This window comes from Dreissena polymorpha, chromosome 13 (assembly GCF_020536995.1).
Source record: "Dreissena polymorpha isolate Duluth1 chromosome 13, UMN_Dpol_1.0, whole genome shotgun sequence".
In the NCBI taxonomy this organism is placed as follows: Eukaryota; Metazoa; Mollusca; class Bivalvia; order Myida; family Dreissenidae; genus Dreissena; species Dreissena polymorpha.
Window position 1 is genome coordinate 32,146,101 of NC_068367.1, and position 11,601 is coordinate 32,157,701.

Here is an 11,601-nt window from a genome sequence, read left to right on the forward strand (position 1 = left end):
TGTGTCTCCGGTAGCTTCAGATGATGGATCTGCTTCCAGGTCGGGTAGTCAAATATCGGACGAAGATAAAGCATCTAGCCAGGAACCAAAAAATAAGAAAGCCAAAACCACACAAATCTCACAATGGAACAGCAGGAAGCCATGGTTGACAGGCTTAAATCTAACGAACTCCTTTATAACAAGAAGCTTTATAGCTACAAAGACTCTTAGAAAAAAAGCATTCGTTTGGGAAAAGCAAGCAGAAGTCATGGGTGTGAACGGTGATGAATTAAAGATCTGGTACAACAGTCTTAGAACCCGCTATACCAAACTAAAGAAGACGAAATCTGGTGATGGTGCTCCTGAACGGTCGGATAAAGACCAGAGGGTTCTGAATAACTTCTCCTTTTTGGCTCCATTTACAAACAAAGTGAAGAAAAGAACTGTCGTAAGTGTAAGTATATCTTAACATTGCTACATATACAATTGAAAAACACATTCTATGCATTTGCTTTTGTGTAATACTTAAGTCTGATAAGATATACTATAAACAGCTGAAAATGTAGAGATTGATGCAAACATTTAATAAAAATGTACATGTACTTATAAGCTACTTTTACTGTTGCAGCTCAAATCGAAGTTACCACCACCAACAGCTACGTCTACAACCCCGTATTCGGTAGATGAAGAAGACAGCTGCTCAACATCTGGACTGATTACCGACACCCCAAAGTCCTTCACAAGCAAACCTAGTGAGAACTTCAGTTCTGCAATCAGCGGAAGGATGGTCCAGTTCATGGACATGCAGAATCGTCTCGTACAGCATATGGTCAAACCAAACACAGACCGCATGAAAGAAGCCTTTGTCGAATACGTACGGGAGTCCGTGTACGATATTAGTCCGAATCTATGGGAAGATATGCACATAGACCATATGAAGACTGTCCTGGTGCAAAAAGACAGAGATAATGATCTGAAAAGAGGCCAAACATAAATTGCACGAAGCCAACATTTAAAAAATTTACAGCTCCAAGAGTGTGCATGTTTCAACTTAATATCACAAATGATGAATTTTGAGACAACGACCTCTATTTATATGCACATTGTCTGTACGTATTGTATTTACGATTTGAACGTTGTAACAACTGCATTGAACGAGTACAACGTACTTGGAACCTACTGCGAACTCCTTAAAACGAGTACAACGTACTAAGAACTTACTGAGAAAATATAGAACGTGTTGCAAACGTTGTAAGAACTTATCTTTTAGATTCTATTTATTTACACGAAACAATATCGTATTTGAGGCGTAGTGCGGACGTAGTCGGTCTGTCTGAGAACGGATTGGACGGACTAGAAACGGACTCGATCGGTGTGGCATTGTTCAGGTAGTTTCGGTCCGATCGCACAACGTTATGGAACGTTCCTAACCCGACCTTACTACGACCTATCCGTTCTTAGTACGTCCATTCCGTTTCCAGTACGTTGTTACTACGTTTAATTGTAGAACGGGATGATCGGAAGAAAATTTTGAGTAGGCTCACAGTTCTGAAACCCCTCTCCCGTTCAACCCCGTTCCAGGCCGTCCACAGAAGACAGTTCGTAACACGTTGCTACTACGATCTCTCCGTTCTCACACAGTTCGAGCCCGTTTAGTCAAAATTTTCAGAACGTACTTCGAATGGAATCGGTGTATCGAGGGTATTACACGTTTGCAATGTTTGATGTCTCTTTTCACCATGACCAAGCTACTTTCCACTAAATTATGATACATATTTGGAGTTATAAGGCTATAGCATTTTCAATAAAGCATTGAAAATGTATATGTGCTGGTACTAAAAATATTTACATTATGTCGGCATTAAGGCTAACCTTTTGAGAATTAATACATAGGGGAAAATGTGTGAACATAGAAGCCAATCCAACAAAGTAGTGCCAAAATTTTTGTTTTTACTTAAATATATACCTTTAAACTGATTCCAAACATATCCGTTTAACAGTGTTTAATAAATTACATACATCATGCACCCAACCATGGTTGTGTGTAAGCAACCTTACAGTCTGTGACCTTTCTAACATGTCTCTTGCAATAAATTAATTGATCTGATCGTTCTAATTGAACATTCATGTTTGCAAGCTTTTTTACACTCGTATACACATGGAATCAAATGTGAATTTTCTCTTTAGAACACCGCTGATTTTTTAAAAACAAAAACACAAATCAAACTTTGAATTTTCTAAAGAAGATGTTTTATTTATTTTGACAGGAGCAACTTTGATTCCGATTTTCACCAATGAAAATACAAAACAGACTGGAACACATAAAATAATGAAATATGGTGAAATTAAGAATAATCATTACTAGTATAAGTTATGTTAACTGTTCACATCATTATTACGAGGTGCTGTGTGATGCGTAAACAAATCATGTGCCTCTTACGAAACCGTGAAAGGCGAACATTTATGCGCTTTCATCTTCATAATTCTAGCATTAATTTCAAATATAACCTGGTCTAAACTTGTAAAAAGGACAACAATCATTTAAAGCCTTGAGTGTCTTACAGTAATTGTATTGAAACTATAAATTTAATGCATATTTATATCAAGTTTGCAGTCGCTTTGTCAATTACTTGGAAAGATGTCATATTATATATATGATATTAAAATCAGCCAATCAATTAGATGAGAAAGAAATGACGAAATATTGATATCTTATATATGAACAAGTGGTGCAAGTGGACGTGTTTTTTGTGCTCCTAAGTTTCTGGGATTTATAAATATAATTAATATAGCTACGTGACTGAAAATTGAGTTACTGGTGGACATAACAATTATCAGGTAAATTCTACAAAAAGTACATTTGAAGTGTTAAAGCTGATGACAGTATTGGTATGAAAACAAATTGTTCTTCTATTTTCGCGATGCAAATTTTGTAAATCTGAAGTAGATCCTGGATGATCTGGACAATTTTCGTGAACTCCTGTCAGTGTACGTTTTAGCGTGATTGTATCAATTACCAGTGAATCGGATTAAAATCACTCGAGCTCGAATATATTGACAATAGATACGATCGGTACAGTGTTATAGTGATATAGTGATATAGGATTATATCGGATTATATTACCCGAGGATATAGAACTGGTATTATTACACATCATCCATATTGTGGCTATATTGACACTTAACACCACTGTATAGATTTAAGTCCATACTAAAATACGTCCTTCGGCCATTGAGAATTTTTTTCGCTCAGGACGGTATTATAAGACCACACATGATTGAAAAATCGTCACGCTCTAGTGCGGCGCACTTTATACGAAACATAATTCTACGGAACATGAACATGCTGTGAATGGCTATATCGGTGACTCGTGAGTGAAATACGCTTATCAGCCATATGGGTCGAGTTAATCGGAAACCGAAACGTAAAAAGAGCAGTGAATCGGACTCAGAAACAAAATCACTGAGAAAACCCTTTAAACAAGGCGCCCGAGCACAGTACGAATCGATAGTGGACGTCGATTTGAGCCAGGTACTCAACGAGACAAACGGGGTATTATATGACAGTGAGTATACCTACAATAAGTTTGAGTTATTGGGCGATTGCGACGACGCTGAACTAGACTTATCGAAGGACTTAAACTCTGTATTCTCCCCTCACACGTCCAAGAATACAGAACAGGTCGCGGAAAACATGGCAACGGGGTATACGCCGGGCGCTCAACAAGGGAGCGGTGCGCCACAAGTAGGCAGCGGTGGTATGGACAGTAATCAGTTTGCGATGCTTATGAACATGATGCAGGGACTGAAACAAGGACAAGATGAAATGACGAAAATGTTCGACATTAAATTGGATAGATTTAAAAATGAAATGTTAAAGAACATTAATGATCAGGTGGCATCCCTACGCAAGGAAATTGCATCGGACGTACAGAAACAAGGCTATCGAATTGATGAGGTAATGTCTACTATTCAGTCATTGAAGGATCGTGTCGCCACAATAGAGCAATCACAGGCTGCAAATACAAGTGTACCCTCAGGCGATCAAACGGAAACCAATAACGGTATACAAGATCAAGGTCAGCGGACATTTAACCCAAGCGCTCGATTAGATGATACGGACATATCCGTTATTGCAAGTGGTTTACCATATGATAACGGCGAGGACTTACTTCAGAAAGCTCAGAATTTGATCGACGCCCTAGGCCATGAAGTCAAAACACAGGTCAGAATAATGAAAGTAGTAAGATTCCGAGCACGAATACAGGATAAACCAGGGCCAGTGAAAATAACCTTCCGTAATGTTCAAGAAAAAATCAAAGTTCTCAGAAGCAAGATGTGTTTAAAAGACTTACAGCAATATAGTGACGTATATGTAAAAAGTTGTAAATCGCACGCGGAAAGACTGATTGAAATGAACGCACGTGCTTTACTGCGCCAGATGCCCGACGGAAAGAACTTCCGGGTTGATGCTAATGGCAGAATTCAACCGCGTCAACAACATGACAACCGAGGTAATGTGAACTAGGAGTCATCCCGACCCTTTGGAATTATTCGGATAGCGCATATTAACGTATGCGGTTGGACACGTGAAAATCACAAGCTTCGAACTGGAATTATAAATGCGCTAGATGCGGATATAATTACGTTGTGTGAAACACATTTGAAAACCGATGATTGTGTAAATATAGACAGTTATTCGTGGTTCGGTTTTAATCGAACAAATATTCACCGGGACGCTCCAAAGGCGTCTGGAGGAGTAGGCATTTTAGTGAGAAATGGACTCAGTGATCAGTATAATATAACAATTGTGGATAAATCTTTTGAGGGAATACTTGGCTTACGTTTTGAGCATAGTTATACAGGGTCGGACTTCATAGTTTATTCCTGTTACTTGCCGCCAGAAAATTCAACACGAGGTCGAGACGCCCAATCTTTCTTCGCACATCTCTTAACGCAGCTATATACACACAATGATTGCGATGACCTGTTTATCGGCGCGGACTTTAATGCAAGAATTGGAACGTTATCAGATACTATATATCAATGCGATACTATTCCCGCGCGCAGAACACTTGACAATACAGGTAATCGCCATGGTCAAGAGCTGATAGACTTTTTGAACGACTCAAAGTGTTGTGTTCTAAATGGCCGTTACAATTATGATAATTACACTTCAATATCAAACAAAGGCCGGGCGGTGGTGGACTACATATGCGTTCCACACGAGACACTGTCGAAATGTAGTGACTTTAAGGTATTAACGGCACAAGAGATTGCGAGTGACAATGACCTACTTGGATTATTAGGTCAACGAGCAAGATTACCCGATCATTCTGCGCTCGTGATCGAGTTTCAATGTAGGGATTATAATACGAATAGCAATGACAATAGTAATCCTACTTCAACCGATAATGTGCGATTTAAACTGCGTTGCATACCACCAGACTTTATGCAAAATGAAAGGGTGGCAACAGCTATTATTTCCATCATCTCACAGATCGAAAGTGCACGAGAAAACCAGGAAGATATAGACTCGATATATAGCAATTTGTGTAACGCCATCACAGACGAAATGAAGGCTCATATTCCAACCTATAATGCCAGTAAAAAGACTAATAAACGGCGAAAAGTGTCAAAGCCATACTGGTGTGACGAGTTACAGCATTTATGGGACGTTTTGCGCATCAAAGAACGCTCGTTTGTGAAGTACAAGGGAAATAATCAACAGAAATCGATACTTCGGTTAGATTATGTTAATGCCAGAAACAGGTTCGACAAACAATTACGACAATCAGAACGCGTATATAGAGCGGCACAAGCATTCGAAATAGAGGATATGTCATGTAACAATCCTACGGAGTTTTGGCGAAAAATACAAAATCTTGGGCCTAGAAAAGACAATTCCATACCAATAGAAATAGTGGACAATGGTAACATAATAAGAAATGAGCGAACAGTGTTTGAGAGATGGAGATTGGACTTTAGTAATTTGTACAACGGGGATAACAACGGCGATTTTAATGAGGAACATTATGACCGAGCGAAACTTCATAAACATCTATTGGAAATGAACATGCAGGACCCCCTATATGTGTCCAATGAACAAATGAACCGTAACATAAGTATTGAAGAATTAACGACTATTATTATGCACGCACGGTCTGGTTCGGCGTGTGGTCATGATAACATACCATATGAAGTGCTTAAATTCCCGGCGGTCATAGTTACATTGCAACACTTATTTCAATTGATATTTGATAGCAGTTTAATTCCATCCTGCTGGAGAAAAGCCATTATTTGTCCTATACTCAAGGACCACAACTCTGATAGACGTGTGCCGCTTAACTACCGAGGAGTAAGCTTACTGACATGCACAAGCAAACTTTATAGTGCTTTCTTGAACAAAAGAATTACAACATATCTGGATAACGATGATATATTAGCGGACGAGCAGAATGGATTCCGGGCTGGGAGATCTTGCGAAGACCACATTTACACTTTGAACAGCATTATAAGGAACAATAACTCGGTATTTGCTTCTTTTATTGATTTAAAAAAAATGCTTCGATTTTATAGACCGCGATATGCTGCTCTACAAATTGCTGCTACATAGAATTGATGGAAAGGTCTATAACTCCATACGAAATATATACACAAGTGCCACATCGTGTATACGTATAAATAATAAATTAACAGACTGGTTCAGCTGCGATTCAGGGGTCAAACAGGGGTGTTGTTTATCGCCGACTTTGTTCGCTATCTTTGCTAATGACCTTGTGAAAGAAATCAATGACCTTGACCTAGGTATTTCAGTGGGAGAGGCAAACGTGTCCATTCTTATGTATGCGGACGATATTGTGCTAGTTTCAAACAACGAGGAAAAGTTACAAATCATGCTTAATACCCTCCACGACTGGTGCAAACGTTGGCGCGTGATAATTAACACCAATAAGTCGAAAACCGTTCACTTCCGGCGGGGCAGAACATCGCGGACGGATAAGGAATTCCGAGTTGGTGAAAACATCCTGGAAACAGTAGCGCAGTACCGATACCTTGGAGTGATTTTCGATGAACGAAACGACTTCAGTGCGAACTGCGAGGCGTTGGCAAAGGGTGCAGGTCGAGCGCTTGGAAGCTTAATTAGCAAGATTCATAACATGAAACACTTCCGGTTCCAATCGTTTGAAAAACTATACACCGCATGCATTACACCAATTCTTGAATATAGTGCTTCGGTGTGGGGCTCTAAGACATATCAATCACTTGACAATGTACACAACCGAGCATTAAGATATTTCATGGGCGTGCATAGATTTACCCCACTACCGGCACTTTATGGAGACTCTGGCTGGAAACCAACCTTGTATGGAAGATGGGTATGTGTCCTCAGGTTCTGGAATAGGCTAATTAAAATGGATGACAATAGACTCACCAAAAAAGTGTTTAATTTTGATTATACCAAATGTGTGAATAATTGGTCAAGCGACGTTAAGCAGATACTATCAACGTTAGGGATTATCGATCGGTTTCACGCTAAATCATGTATCGATCTGGATGCAGCAAAATCTTTGATGACCCAACATTATATAGTCAAATGGTCACAAGACGTGTTGAACATGCCAAAACTGAGAACATACGCAACATTCAAATCGGAATTTAAGTGTGAAGACTATGTGAGGATGAACCTCTCAAAACATGAACGCTCATTACTATGTCAGTTTAGATCGGGAATATTACCACTGAGAATAGAGACAGGAAGATACGCTGGTGAACCAGTTGATAATCGAACATGTAGGTTTTGTGATCTAACGACCGTAGAAAATGAGAAACATTTCCTACTTGTATGTGATTTATATAACAATATCAGGAACGACGTGTTTGGTGATATTCTCATAAATCACGACTTTATCCATCTTAACCCAGAACAAAGGTTTTGTCATATATTAAATGTATACCCAAGGAAGACTGCAAAGTTCATTGTTAAAGCATATTTGCTTAGGCAGTCCGTAATGTATCCACTGTAAATTTGAATCTGTATCAGTGCTGTAACTCTTATTGATAAAAGTATATTAGCTTTTTGATATTACAGTATACCCAATTGTTTTATGCTGCTTTTGCTATGAATAACTATAATATTTTAAACATTGACGACATAATCGGGACCACTTGAAGCTGTATATATTTGCTGTATATATGCTATCTGTTTTCTCAGTCCCACTCGTACATCACTTGTTATGACATAGAACTGTATATATATGCTTTACGTGTAGATTGAGCTTAACAGCTAAGGTGACTTATAGGTCCAATGGGCCGGGTGCTTTTTTATATGTATATATTATTGTTTATACCATACGAAATGCACATGTCACTATAATAAACTATTTACTTACTTACTTACTTACTATTGAGGATTTACGGCATATCTATAGAACAAAGCGAAACATAACTATATTCAAGTTACAGGATTCATAGTTTTCCGAATGTGAGAAGATCAATAAGATATGAATAAGATATCAATAAGATATTGATTAAACAAAAAAGTAACGTTCAGGTTAAGATTTTGCTGATATATTTAATTGTATACAATATGTAATAAACGTTACCGTGTCTTTGCGTAAATCACAATTGTAAATTCGAATCCTAACAAACCGAATTATTCTCATAATTTCATGTTTCTGTTAAATGCTATCTGTATTAGTCCATACAAATACACCGAATTAATAAATATATTTAAAAGAAAAGTTGCAATATTTAAATTTATTGTTTTTAATTATACTTAGGTGTATGTGAGAAAAAGGGATGCCTCTGATCAATTGACTCATTCAGAGGTAAAATTAAATGAGTCGCGTTCTGAGAAAACTGGGCTTAATGCATGCGCGTAAAGTGTCATCCCAGATTAGCCTGTGCAGTCCGCACAGGCTAATCAGGGACGACACTTTCCGCCTAAACTTGATTTTCGGTAAGGAGGGACTTCCTTTAAACGAAAAATACAATTAAGGCGGAAAGTGTCGTCCCTGATTAGCCTGTGCGGACTGCACAGGCTAATCTGGGACGACACTTTACGCACAAGTATTTTGCCCAATTTTCACATAACAGGACACAAATGTTCCGCTCGGTGACCGCAACATGCGGAATATTGCAACCGTATTAAAATGCAATATGAATGCTTTCATTCGCTTTTTATTGCCAGATATTCACATTAACAAACGTACACTTAATCCTTAAGAGTGTTATTTCTTAATCAAGATGCACTGACTGCCATTGCGATTCGATTTTCACGTTTGCATGGATCATTATTTAATTCAATTTATTTATTAATGTCTTTGATCACACTAGCTAATGTTATATAACTTTTTAATATCTAAATAAAACTGCTAGCGCGATTGATTATAGAGTATTTAAAATCATCCCTAATGTTATGTTCTTTAAAGTTCAAATGTGAAGGAGATGATTGCCTGTGTCATATGATGGTTGCTGTAAAATAACAATGCGTTGGCGTTTACATCATGTTAACACTAGACCACATATTTTACGTCGTGAAGTATGGCAATAGACACGAATTTTGTCATAATAGTATGCAGCAACAACAATATTAGTATGATTTGCTAATGAGATGACTACAACATACCCTTATATTTAATGTGATAAAATACCATATATAATATAAATATATATTATTTACTCATGTGTGCCGTTTTCAAATAATCGTTATTTTTTAATGTGCATCTATGACTTAAAACATATCATGAAGTTTAATAGACGAATAAATTATAATTCAGCTCTACAATATGTCATTTTACAAATTCATTTCGATTTTGTAAACCCTTCATTTCACTTTTTACTATCTAAACGTCTTTGTAATGAATAACTGTTTTTTCCAAGGTGACGTTGGTTATAAATGAATTTATAAGCGTTCATTCGCAGTAAGAACAAGAAAGTCATTTTATAATTGTACAGCAAAAGCTTTATTATAACAAACTTGTCATATCGTCATATACTTATATTACGATACACACTTGTGTATAAGCAGACACATTTGAGCCTCGATTTGGGAAAATGGATTTGCTTAAAATGTCGTCCTTCACATGCACTAATCTTGGATGATATCTTACGCACATGCACTAATCTTGGATGATATCTTACGCGCATGCACTTATCTTGGATGATATCTTACGCACATGCACTAATCTTGGATGATATCTTACGCACATTCACTAATCTCGGATGATATCTTACGCACATGCACTAATCTTGAATGATATCTTACGCACATGCACTAATCTTGGATGATATCTTACGCACATGCACTAATCTTGAATGATATCTTACGCACATGCACTAATCTTGGATGATATCTTACGCACATGCACTAATCTTGGATGATATCTTACGCACATGCACTAATCTTGGATGATATCTTACGCACATGCACTAATCTTGGATGATATCTTACGCACATGCACTAATCTTGAATGATATCTTACGCACATGCACTAATCTTGAATGATATCTTACGCACATGCACTAATCTTGGATGATATCTTACGCACATGCACTAATCTTGGATGATATCTTACGCACATGCACTAATCTTGGATGATATCTTACGCACATGCACTAATCTTGAATGATATCTTACGCACATTCACTAATCTTGGATAATATCTTACGCACATGCACTAATCTTGGATGATATCTTACGCACATGCACTAATCTTGTATGATATCTTACGCACATGCACTAATCTTGAATGATATCTTACGCACATGCACTAATCTTGGATGATATCTTACGCACATGCACTAATCTTGAATGATATCTTACGCACATGCACTAATCTTGGATGATATCTTACGCACATGCACTAATCTTGGATGATATCTTACGCACATGCACTAATCTTGGATGATATCTTACGCACATGCACTAATCTTAGATGATATCTTACGCACATGCACTAATCTTGAATGATATCTTACGCACATGCACTAATCTTGGATGATATCTTACGCACATGCACTAATCTTGAATGATATCTTACGCACATTCACTAATCTTGGATGATATCTTACGCACATGCACTAATCTTGGATGATATCTTACGCACATGCACTAATCTTGGATGATATCTTACGCACATGCACTAATCTTGAATGATATCTTACGCACATGCACTAATCTTGGATGATATCTTACGCACATGCACTAATCTTGAATGATATCTTACGCACATGCACTAATCTTGGATGATATCTTACGCACATGCACTAATCTTGGATGATATCTTACGCACATGCACTAATCTTGGATGATATCATATACACTAAGCCCAGTTTTCCCAGAGCGCATTTCATTCTAATGCAGTCTTTCGGTGTTTGTTTAAATGTTGTTGTTCGCACAAGGACGGCACTTTCTGCCAACTCTGGATTTGTGTTTAGCAGTGACTATTTTAAACGAAAAATACAAAAGCAGAAAACGTCGTCCTTCAACGACACTTTACGCAAATGCATGAAGCCAAGTTTTCGCAGAGCTTATTTAATTCGTATGCAGTCTTTCGGTGTTTGCATGTTGTTATTGTTGTTTTCTAAAAAATATTAATACCATATAACAATTTATAA